The sequence below is a fragment of the Equus caballus genome, chromosome 10 (genome assembly GCF_041296265.1).
Source record: "Equus caballus isolate H_3958 breed thoroughbred chromosome 10, TB-T2T, whole genome shotgun sequence".
Classification (NCBI taxonomy): Eukaryota; Metazoa; Chordata; class Mammalia; order Perissodactyla; family Equidae; genus Equus; species Equus caballus.
The window spans coordinates 8919507-8932970 of NC_091693.1; positions in this window are offsets into that span (position 1 = coordinate 8919507).

Consider the following 13464-nt stretch of genomic DNA (forward strand, 5'->3'; position numbering starts at 1 on the left):
GTATACTTTTAGTTGTGGGTCCTTCCACTTGTGGCATGTGGGATGCCGCCTCAACATGGCCTGAGGAATGGTGCCATGTCCGTGCCCAGGATCTGAACTGGTGAAACCCTGGGACGCCAGAGCAGAGCGTGCGAACTTAACCACTCGGCCACAGGGCCGGCCCCAAGCCCATGACTTTTTAAAAGCTGTTCTGGTCTTGCCTAACAAAGCTTAAAAGTGAGGCTTGAGGGTGACAGCAACATGGCAGAGTGAGCTGTCCCTTTTGTCTCTCTCCATCTAAATTACAACTAAACAGACATTCATTAACCAACAGAGGATAGCCTCACAGCACAACTGGACGCCTGAGAGACCCATGCAGATAAACATCTGAAGGTGGGTGGACGGATCCCCAGGAAGCAGTGGAACTAGCTGAGCACACACCTCCCCCTCCACAGCAGCAGGGAGCCAGGTCATGTAGCCTCACATAGCAGCCGGTGTGACTCTTAAGAGGAGGCTGGGGCAGCCCAGTGTGTATGCAAACACCTTCAGAGAGCTAGCCCAACCTGCAGGAGTACCCACCGTGCTCCAGCAGTCCCACCAATGGGAAGGTGCCCCACTGAGTGGCCATGGCTCAGCCCCCACAAAGGTGCTGCACCTACCAAGCACAGTGGCTTAGCCAAACCATGAGCTAGCAAAGTGCCGGCCTGTACCTGAGCAACCTACCTGCTGAGCACAAGAGGCCCTGCCCCCAGGAGAGCAACCTGCAAGCAACTGACCAGCCTGTACAAACACAGTGCAGCCATGCCTGCAAAATTTCTGGCAGATGGGGCAGGATCAGAAACACAACTTCTGCTTCCCCACAGGGTGGGAGATGGAATCTGCAACCTGATAGTACCACAAACACGCTGGGAAAGGATCAGTTCATCAAACACCATGAAAAATTATAGTAACACAGAGCAGAAGGAAAATGACAAGTCTCCAGAAAGCAATCCTGAAGTCACAGGAACTTACAATCTAAATGATAGAGAATTCAGAATAGTTCTCATGAAGAAACTCAATGAGTTACAAGAAAACTCCAAAAGTTCAATGAGCTCAGGAATTAATAAGAAGAAGGAATAGTTCATGAAAGAGACTGTAACTCTAAAGAATAGCCAAACAGGGGCTGGCCTGGTGGCAAACCAGTTAAGCTCTCACGTTCTGCTTTGGCAGCCCGGGGTTTGCTGGTTCGGATCCCGGGTGTGGACCTATGTACCGCTTATCAAGCCATGCTGTGGCAGATGTCCCACATATAAAGTAGAGGAAGATGGGCACAGATGTTAGGTCAGGGCCAGTCTTCCTCAGCAAAAAGAGGAGGGTTGGTGGGAGATGTTAGCTCAGGGCTAATCTTCCTCAAAGAAAAAATTAATTAAATTTAAAAAATAAAAAATAGCCAAACAAATTCTGGATATGAAGAACACAATGAGATAAAAAATAATCTAGAATCCATAAAAAATAGAGCTGACGTTATAGAGGACCAAATTAGTGATTTAGAGGAAAAAAATATGGAAAATGCTTCAGGTGGAAGAGGAGAGAAAACTAACATTTTTTTAAAAATGAAGTTCTTCAAGAAATACCAAACTCAATTAGGACTAGCAACTTAAAAATTGCTAAAATTCTGACCAGGGACACAGGGATGGTTCAACATCCGCAAGTCAATCAACATGATTCACTACATTAACAATATGAGAAACAAAAACCACATGATCATCTCAATAGATGCAGAGAAAGCATTGGACAAGATCCAACATCCATTTATGATAAAAACCCTCAATAAAATAGGTATAGAAAGAAAGTACCTCAACATAATAAAGGCCATATATGACAAAACCACAGGCAACCTCATACTCAACAGACAAAAACTGAAACCCATCCCTCTCAGAACAGGAACAAGACAAGGGTGCCCACTTTCACCACTCTTCTTCAACATAGTACTAGAGGTGTTGGCCAGAGCTATTCGGCAGGAAAAAGAAATAAAAGGAATCCAAATAGGCAACGAAGAAGTAAAACTCTCGCTGTTTGCAGACGACATGATCTTATATATAGAAAACCCCAAAGAATCCATAGAAAAACTATTAGAAAAATCAACAACTACAGCAAAGTTGCAGGGTATAAAATCAACATACATAAATCAGTAGCATTTCTATATGCTAACAATGAACTAACAGAAAAAGAACTCAAGAACTCAATCCCATTCACGATCGCAACAAAAAGAATAAAATACCTTGGGATAAATTTAACCAAGGAAGTGAAAGATCTATACAATGAAAACTACAAGACCTTCTTGAAAGAAATCGACAATGACATAAAGAGATGGAAAGACATTCCATGCAGATGGATTGGAAGAATAAACATAGTTAAAATGTCCATACTACCTAAAGCAATCTACAGATTCAACGCTATCCCAATCAGAATTCCAATGTCATTCTTTACAGAAATTGAACAAAGAATCCAAAAATTCATATGGGGCAACAAAAGACCCCGAATTGCTAAAGCAATCCTGAGAAAGAAGAACAAAGCTGGAGGCATCACAATCGCTGACTTCAAAACATACTACAAAGCCACAGTAATCAAAACAGCATGGTACTGGTACAAAAACAGATGCACAGATCAATGGAACAGAATTGAAAGCCCAGAAATAAAACCACACATCTATGGACAGCTAATCTTTGACAAAGGAGCTGAGGGCCTACAATGGAGGAAAGAAAGTCTCTTCAACAAATGGTGCTGGGAAAACTGGACAGCCACATGTAAAAGAATGAAAATCAACCATTGTTTTTCACCATTTACTAAAATAAACTCAAAATGGATCAAAGACCTAAAGATTAGGCCTGAAACAATAAGTCTTCTAGAAGAGAATATCGGCAGCACACTCTTTGACATCAGCTTCAAAAGAACCTTTTGGACACCATAACCCCTCACATGAGGGAAACAATAGAAAGAATAAACAAATGGGACTTCATCAGGCTAAAGAGCTTCCTCAAGGCAAGGGAAAACAGGATTGAAACAAAAAGCAGCCCACTAATTGGGAAAAAGTATTCACAAGTTATTTATCCGACAAAGGGTTAATCTCCACAATATAGAAAGAACTCACACAACTCAACAATAAAAAATCAAATAACCCAGTTACAAAATGGGCAGGGGACATGAACAGACATTTCTCCAAAGAAGATATATGGATGGCCAATAGACACATGAAAAGATGCTCATCATCACTAATCATCAGGGAAATGCAAATCAAAACTACACTAAGATATCACCTTACACCTGTTAGAATGGCAAAAATATCCAAAACCAAGAGTGACAAATGTTGGAGAGGCTGTGGAGAAAAAGGAACCCTCATACACTGTTGGTGGGAATGCAAACTGGTGCAGCCACTATGGAAAACAGTATGGAGATTCCTCAAAAAGTTAAGAATAAAAATTATAGGTATTCTAGAGGGAGAAAGGAACAGAGGGCTTGTTCAAAGAAATAATAGCTGAGAACTTCCCAAACCTGGGGAGGACACTGGACTTACAAGTAGATGAAGCCAATAAAACTCCTAATTATATCAATGCAAAAAGACCTTCTCCTGGGGGCCAGCCCCATGGCCAAGTGGTTAAGTTTGTACTCTCCACTTCAGCAGCCCAGGGTTTTGCTGATTAGGATCCTGGGCAGAGACATGGCACTGCTCATCAGGCCATGTTGAGGTGGCATCCAACATGCCACAACTAGAAGGACCTGCAACTAAAATATGCAAATAGGTACTGGGGGGATTTGGGGAGAAAAAGCAGGAAAAAAAAAAAAAAGAAGATTGGCAATAATTGTTAGCTCACTTGCTAATCTTTGAAGAAAAAAAAAAAAGACCTTCTCCAAGGCATATAATAGTAAAACTGGCAAAAGGCACTGAAAAAAAAAATATTAAGGGCAACAAGGCAGAAGAAAATAATCTACAAAGAAACCCCTATCAGGCTTTCAGCAGACTTCTCAGCAGAAAACCTACAGGCTAGGAGAGAATGGAATGATATATTCAAAATACTGAAACACAAAATCTTCCAGCCAAGAATACTCTATGCAGTGAAACTATCCTCCACATAAGATGGAGAAATAAAAGCTTTCCCAGATAAAGGAAAGCTGAGGGAGTTCATTGCCACAAGACCTTGCTTACAAGAAATGATGAAGGGAGCCCTTATACCTGAAGCAAAAAGGCAAAGGTTTACAAAGCTTTAAGAAAGGAGATAAATAGACAAAGTCAGAAAATAGCAGTGGTCTATCAGAACAGGTTAGCAAACACTTGATTATAAGATAGAAGATAAAGGGAAGGAAAGCATCAAAAATAACTATAAAGACTTCAGTTCAGTCACAAACTCACAACAAAAAAACAGAATAGTTTCTGATAACAATACCTCAAAAGAGGAAGAGGAAAGGGATGGAAACTGCTTAGGCTAATGGTGATAAGAGGCTATCAGAAAATGGAGTGTCTCATTTACGAGACCTTTTAAACAAACCTCATGGTAACCACTAAGCAAAAAATCAGAACAGAGACAAAAATCATAAAGAGAAAACTGAGAAAACCATCAGGAAAAACACCAAACTGAAATGGCAGTCAGAAATACACGGGAAAAGAAACAATGGAAATATACAACAACCAGAAAACAAGAGATAAAATGGCAGTATTAAGCCCACATATATCACTAATCACTCTAAATGTAAATGGATTGAATTCTCTAATCAAAAGACACAGAGTGGCTGGCCGGATTAAAAAACAAGACCCAACAATATGCTGCCTCCAGGAAACACATCTCAGATCTAAAGACAAACATAGGCTCAGAGTGAAGGGATGGAAGACAATACTCCAAGCTAATGGCAAACAAAAGAAAGCAGGTGTTGCCATACTTATATCAGACAAGGCAAACTTCAAGATAATAAAGACAATGAGAGACAAAGAGGGGCAGCATATAATGATAAAAGGGACATTCCACCAAGAGGACATAAAACTTTGAATATATATGCCCCTAACACAGGATACACTACACTAATGCATATAAAGCAGCTACTAACAGAGTTAAAGGGAGAAATTAACAAAGACACAACAATAGTAGGGCACCTCAACACCCTACTTACATCAACAGATAGATCATCCAGAGACAATGTCGACAAGGAAACAGTAGTGTTAAATGAAACATGAGAACAGATGGACTTAATAGATATATATAGAACATTCCAGCCAAAAATAGCAGAATGCACATTCTTCTTAGGTGCACAAGGAACATTCTCAAAGATAGAACATATGCTGGGAAACTAGGCAATCCTCAATAAATTTAAGAAGATTGAAATTGTATCAAGCATCTTTTCCAACCAATGTGCTATGAAACTAGAAATCAACTACAAGAAAAAAGCCGGGAAAGTCACAAATATGTGGAGGATAAACAACATACTACTGAACGACCATGTGATCAATGAAGAAATGAAAGGAGATTTCAAAAAATATTTGGAGGCAAATGAAAATGAAAATGAAAATACAACATATCAACTCTTGGGGATACAGAAGGGCAATTCTAAGAGGGAAATTTGTATCAATAGAGGCCCACCTCAACAAACAAGAAAAATCTCAAATAAGTAATCTTAAACTACACTTAACAGAATTTGGAAAAGAAGAATGAACAAAGCCCAAAGTCAGCAGAAGGAGGGAAATAATAAAAATTAGAGCAGAAATGAATGAAATAGAGGCTAAAAAGACAGTACAAAGAATGAAACTAAGAGCTGGTTCTTTGAGAAGATAAACAAAATTGACAAACTCTTAGCCAGAATCACTAAGAAAAAAAGAGAGAAGGCTCACATAAATAAAATTTAAAATGAAAGAAGAGAAATTATGGATACCACAGAAATACAAAGGATTATAAGAGAAAACTATGGAAAACTGTATGCCAACAAATTGGACAACCTAGAGGAAATGGATAAATTCTTAAACTCATACAACCTCCCATAACTGAATCAAGAAGAAATAGAGAATCTAAATAGACCAATCACAAGTAAAGAGATTGAAACAATAATCAAAACCATCAAAACAAAAGACCAGATGGCTTCTTCGGAGAATGCTACCAAATATTCAAAAAATATTTAATACCTATCCTTCTCAAACTATCTGAAAAAATTGAAGAAGATGGAACACTTCCTAACTCATTCTATCAGGCCAACATTACCCCCTTAGCAAGACCACACAAGGACAACACAAAGAAGGAAAATTAGAGGCCAATATCACTGATGAACATAGATGCAAAAATCCTCAACAAAATATTGGCAAACCAAGTGCAGCAATACATTACAAGGATCATACACCATGATCAACTGGGATTTATACCAGGGATGCAGGGATGGTTCAACATCTGAAAATAGATCGATGTAATATACCACATTAACAAAATGAGGAATAAAAATCACATGATCATCTCAATAGAGGCAGAGAAAGCATTTGACAAGATCTAATATCCATTTGTGATAAAAAAAAACTCTCCATAAAATGGGTATAGAAGGAAAATACTTCAATATAATAAAGGCCATATATGACAAACCCACAGCCAACATTATACTTAATGGGGAAAAACTGAAAGCCATTCCTCTGAGAACAGAAACAGGACAAGGGTGCTCACGCTCACCACTCATATTCTAAACAGTACTGGGAGTTTTGACCAGAGCAATTAGGCAAGAAAAAGAAATAAAAAGTTATCCAAATTGGAAAAGAAGAAGTGAAACTCTTGCTATTTGCAGACAACATGATTCTAGATATAGATAACCCTAAAGAATCCATGAGAAAATTATTTGAAATAATCAACTACAGCAAAGTTGCAGGGTACAAAATCAACTTTAAAAAGTCAGTTGCATTTCTATACTCTAATAAGGAGCTAACAGAGAAGTCAAGAATACAATCCATTTACAATTGCAACAAAAAGAAAACAGTATCTAAAAGTAAATTTAACCAAGGAGGTGAAAGACCTATACACTGAAAACGATAAGACATTATTGAAAGAAATCGATAACATAAAGAAATGAAATGATATTTCATGCACATGGGTTGGAAGAATAAACATAGTTAAAATGACCACACTACCTAAAGCAATCTACAGATTCACTGCAGTCCCAATCAGAATCCCAAAGACATTACTCATGGAAATATAATAAAGAATCCTAAAATTTATATGGAACAAAGGCCGCAAATATCTAAAGCACTCCTGAGAAAAAAAAAGAACAAAGCCTGAGGCATCACAATCCCTGACTTAAAAATATACTACAGAGTGACGTCAGCAACATTGCAGTGTGAGCTCACCCGGGACTCTCTCCCCTCCAAATTACAACCAAAAAGAGCAACTGCTTTTCAACCAAAAAAAAAAAAAAAAAAAAAAATCCTAATAACAGAAATCGTCGAAGACCCACAGCAGCCAAACGACAATACAGTTAGGTAGCATTTGCACACTAAATCAGAGGATACATGAAAAGGAGAAGTCAGAAGTGTTTGGCACACAATAGATGCTCAATAAATGTAGCAGTAAACAGTATATTTAATCTCTACTATTAAGTGGGATTCCATATAATTAGGCATGAGATAACCTATAAAATGCTGATGACTTCTCCTTTTTCTCCTTAACTCACTTCATGCTCCTGAATCCATAGGTGAATTTTCATGCTCCACTGTTTCACATAATTTCTGTAGCTTCATTCTCTACAGTTGAGCATTCTCTACACTTTAATAGGTCACCCCAATCTCCTCATTATCCCAATCTCCACATTAACATCTTTAACGAATTCCATGTGTGTGTGAATGATATAATGATGAATTATCAATGAAATTTCCCTTCAGTTCTTTGCACTAAGGAAGAAACTCCTGCATTTAGCAACAGGCCAGGAGGTATCCGTTACATTGTAGTCAGGTTAAACAGAAACAGGAAACATCTAAATGCTCCTCTTCTAGTTTCACATGTCAGCATGGGGAAGCAACAAATAAATTGGAAATACCAGACCCGTGGTTAGGCAGAGTGAGGATTTTGTGCTCCCTCCCAAGGAGGTGAGGCTGCTTCATCATATTTTATAAAGAGCATATCTCAAACAGAGGCAAGAGGGTTAGATTGTGCAGGGTCCTTGAGAAGTGGGCCTGGGTCCTGGCCACACCACTGGCCTGTGAAATACTAAGATAGATGATGTAGAAATCCAGAGCCAGCCTCCTAGCCCTGCCATATTCACAAATCCTAACATGGGCAGAATTATAAAGAAAAAAAATGGCTGGACAAATTAACACCTCAACCATCACCACACACCCCCCCAGAAGGCTCAAATTTAAAATGTGACGATATTAACTGTCAACAAGGATGTGAAGTTTTGTGGGTTATGATACATTTGGGGACTGTGAATGGTTTATTAACTTTTGGGGGGAATATGGCAATATCTAGTAGAAGATATGTTTACCCTATGGCCCAACACTTCCACCTCGTGCTTTATACCTTACATAAAGCATCTTAATAGTAACCAGGATACATACACAAAAATGTTCAAAGCAATGTTTTCAGTAAGGTCCAAAGAAAGAAATCACATTCACATCAACAACAGAAGAGAGAAACAAACAGTATGTTAATAGAATGGAATAACTTACAACCTTGAACATTAATCTTTTAAAATTTTGTATGACTTTATTTTTCCAGAGCAGTTTTATCGTTTTAGAATGAAATCTGAGAGGGCAGTACAGAGATATCCCATATACTCCCTGCCCCCAACCTGCACAGTCTCCACCATTATCAACATCACTCACCAGAATGGTACGTTTTTCACCAAGGACGAACCTACACTGACACATCACAATCACCTGAGGTCCATGGTTTACCTTAGGGTTCAGTCTTGGTGTTGCACATTCTATGGGTTTATTATGACATATATGATATATATTATACATATCATTAAATATGTACATATTGCTATGACATATGTAATTATATATGCGATTATAAACCAATAGTTTATAAACCCATAATTACATAATTATTCATATATAATGACAATATCAAAGTAATATAATATATATTACATGGATATAATATCATAGAGAGGATATGCACTGCTTTAAAAATCCTCTGTGCCCTGCCTATTCATTTGTTCCCTCCTTCTCTGGCAACTACTAATCTATTGTCTCCATAGTTTTGCCCTTTCCAGAATGTCTCATAGTTGGAATCATACAGTATATGGCCTCTTCGACTTAGTAATATGCATTCAGGGTTCCTCCATGTCTTCTCAGGTTTGACAGATCATTTCTATTTAGTGCTGAATAATATCCATTGTCTAGATGTTTCATAGTTATCCACCCACCTACTGAAGGACATCTTGGTTGCTTCCAAGTTTTCACAAGTATGATTAAAGCTGGTATAATCATTTGTGTGCAGGTTCTCTGTGGACATCAGAATAAGTGTGTAGAGGCATTTCCTTATTGTTTTATTTGCAATTCTCTAATGACATGTTGAATATCTTTTCATCTGCTTATTTGCCATCTGTACATCTTTGATGAGGTGTCCAGATGTTTTGCCCATTTTTTAAATTGATTTGTTTTCCTTTATTGAGATATAATTGCCATATAACATTAGTTTCAGGTGTACAATATAATGATTTGATATTTATACAGATTGCAAAATGATCACAATAAGTCTAGTTAATATGTCACCATATATAGTTAACAAAACTTTTTTCTTGTGATGAGAACTTTTAAGATCTACTCTCTTAGGAACTTTCAAATATGCACTACAGTATTAACTATAGTCACCATGTTGTACATTTCATCTCCATGATTTATTTATTTTATAACCGGAAATTTGTACCTTTTGACCTTCACCCATTTCGCCCACTCTCCATCCCTCACCCCTGGCCACCACCAATCTGTTCTGTGTAACTATGAATTCAGTTTTTTCTTTTTTTTAAAGATTGAGCTAACATCTGTTGCCATCTTTTCTCCTCCTCCCCCTCCCCTCCCCCTCCTCCCCCTCCTCCTCCTCCTCCTCCTCCTCCTTCTTCTCCCTCCAGGACATAGTTGTATATTCTAGTTGTAGGTCCTTTTGGTTGTGCTACGTGGGATGCCACCTCAACGTGGCCTGGTGAGCGGTGCCATGTTTGCACCCAGGATCTGAACTGGTGAAACCCCGGGCTGCCGAAGCAGAGCGCAGGAACTTAATCACTCGGCCATGGGACTGGCCCCCTATTATTTCAGTTTGTTTTTTAGATTCCAGATATACATGAGATCATATGGCATTTGTCTTTCTCTGTCTCACTTATTTCACTTAGAAAAATGCCCTGGAGGTCCATCCATGTTGTTACAAATGGCAAGATTTCTTTCTTTTTTATGGCTGAATAATTGATTTCCTGCATTCTTATTAAGAGTTCTTTATGTATTTTTGATAATCATATATGTCTTTTGAAAATATTTTCTCCCAGTCTTTGGCTTGTTTTCTCATCCTCTTGACATTGTCTTTTGTAGAGCAGAAGTTTTTACTTTTAATGAAGTCCAGCTTATCAATTCTTTCATGCCCCATGCCTTTGGTGTTATTTCTAAAGTCACTGACATACTCAAAGTCATTTAGATTTTCTCCTTTGTTATCTACTAGGGGCTTTATACTTCTGCATTTTACCTTTAAGTCGGTGATTTCTGTTGAGTTAATTTTGTGAAGGTTCTTAGGTCTAGACTTATCTTCTGTATGTGGCTATCCAGTTGTTCCCACATCATTTGTTGAAATGACTAGACTATCTTTTCTCCATTGGATTGCTGCTTTTTCGTTGTCAAACTTCAGTTGACTATATTTATGGGGATCTCTGTCTGGGCTCTCTGTTCCGTTTCATTAGTCTACTTGTCTTTTCTTTCACTAACACCACACTGTATTAATTACTGTAGCTTTATATTAAGTCGAAGATAGGTATTGTCAGTCCTCCGATTTTGTTCTTGTCCTTCAGAACTCAGTTGGCTGTTCTAGGTGTTTTGCCTCTCTATATGAACTTCAGAGTGAGTTAGTTAATATCTGCAAAATTACTTGCTGTGTGATTGTGCTGAATTTACAGTCAAGTTGGGAAGAACTGACATCTTGACAGTATTGCACCTTCCTATTTATAAACATGAACTCTCTCTCCATTTATTTAGTTCTTCATCGATTTACTCAGTTTCATAGTTTTTGTCATATAGACCTTATACATAGTTCATTAGATTTATATCTAAGTATTTAATTTTTGGAGGACTAATGTAAATACGTTTTCGTTTTCAAATTCCACCTCGTCATTGCTGGTATATAGGAAAGCAATTGATTTTTGTATGTTAACCTTGTATCCTGCAACCTTGCCATAATTGCTTATTAATTCGTTTTTCTGTTGAATCTTTCTGATTTTCTACACAGACAACAATATTTCCAACAAACAGAGTTTTATTTCTTCCTTCCCTGTCTGTAAATTTCCATTTTCTTTTCTTATTTGATTTCATTAGAAAGGATTCCCAGTACAATGTTGAAAAGGAGTGGTAAGAGTGGACATCTTTGCTTGGTTCCTGATCTTAGCAGGAAAGCTTTGTGTTTCTCACCATTAAGTATGATGTTAGGTTTTTTGGTATATTTTCTTTATGCAGTTGAAGAAGTTCCCCTCTATTCCTAGTTTCTCACGAGAGTTTTTTTCATGAATGGGTGTTGGATTTTCTCAAACCCTTTTGCTGCATCTATTGAAGTGATCATGTGATTTTTCTTCTTTCACCTGTTGATGTGATGGGTTACATTAATTTTTGAATGTTGAACCAGCCTTATCTACCCTAGGATAAATCCAACTTGGTCTTGGTATATAATTCTTTTTATACCTTGTAGTGTTTAATTTGCTAATATTTTATTGAGAACTTTTGCCTGTATGTTCATGAGAGATATTTGTCTGAGTTTTCTTTTCTTGTGTCTTTTTTTGATTTCAGGGTAATGCTGGGCTCATACAATGAGTTAGGAAGTATTCCTTCTGCTTCTGTCTTCTGGAAGAGATTGTGAAGAATTGGTGTAATTTCTTCCTTAAATGTTTAGTAGAAGTTACAGGTGAACCCATCTGGGCCTGGTGCTTTCTGATTTAGTAGGATATTAATTATTGATTCAATTTCTTTAGTAGATATGGGCCTTTTACATTGCCTATTTCTTCTTCTGTGAGTTTTCATAGATTGTGTCTTTCAAGGAATTGGTGCATTTTATCTAAGTTGTCAAATTTCTAGGTAGAGAGTTGTTTGTAATATTCCTGTATTATCCTTTTAATGTCTGTGGGATTTGTAGTGATGTCTCCTCTTTCATTTCTGATACTGGTATCTTGTGTTCTCTTCTTTTCAGTTAGGCTGGCTAGATGCTTATCAATTTTATTGATTGATCTTTTCAAAATGCAAGATTTTACTTTTCTCTATTGATTCTTGTTTTTTATTGCCCTGATTTCTGTTCTAATTTTTATTCTATTTTCCTGCTTACATTGGATTTAATTTACTCTTCTTTGTCTAGTTTCCTATGGTGGAAGCTTAGATTATTTATTTTAAAACTTTCTTTTTTTCTAATATGTGGACTCAATGATATAATTTTTCCTCTGAGCACTACTTTTGCTACATCCCACAAAGTTTGATGAGTTGTATTTTCATTTAATTGAAATATTTTTCATTTCTTGAGACTCCTTCGATTCATGTTTATTCAGAAGTGTTTTGTTTAGTGTCCAAGTGTTTTGGGATTTTCACCTATCTTTCTGTTAGTGATATCTAGTTTAATTCCATTGTGGTCTCTGAGAGCAGATATTACATGATTTCTATTTTTTTTAAGTGTGAAAGTGTGTTTTATGGCCCTGGCTGTGTTTGTTTTGGTGAGTGTTCCATGTGAACTTGAGAAGAATGTGTAATCTGCTGTTGCTGGATGAAGGTCTATAGATGTTAATTAAATTACATCCAGTTGATTGATGGTGTTGTTGAGTTTAGCTATGTCTTTAGTGATTTTCTTCCCACTGGATACATCCATTTCTGATAGAGGAGGGATAAATCTCCATCTATATTAGTGGATTAATCTATTTCTCCTTTAAGGTCTATCAGTTTTGCCTAATGTTTTTTGTTTTTTCATGGGTTATTTTATTTTTCTTTTTTGGTGAGGAAGATTAGCCCTGAGCTAACATCTGTTGCCAAACTTCCTCTTTTCATTTTTTCACTTAAGAAGAATTAGCCCTGAGCTAACATCTGTGCCAGTCTTCCTCTATTTTATATGTGGGTTGTCAACACAGCATGGGTGACAAGTGCTGTAGGTTTGCACCTGTGATCCAAACCCACCACCCTAGGCCACGAAAGCAGAGGGTGCCAAAATTAACCACTGGGCCACGGCGCCAGCCTTGCCCCATGGATTTTGATGCTGTTTTGTTAGGCATATATACATTAAGACTTATATTTTCTTGGAGAACTGACTTCTTACTAATTGTGTA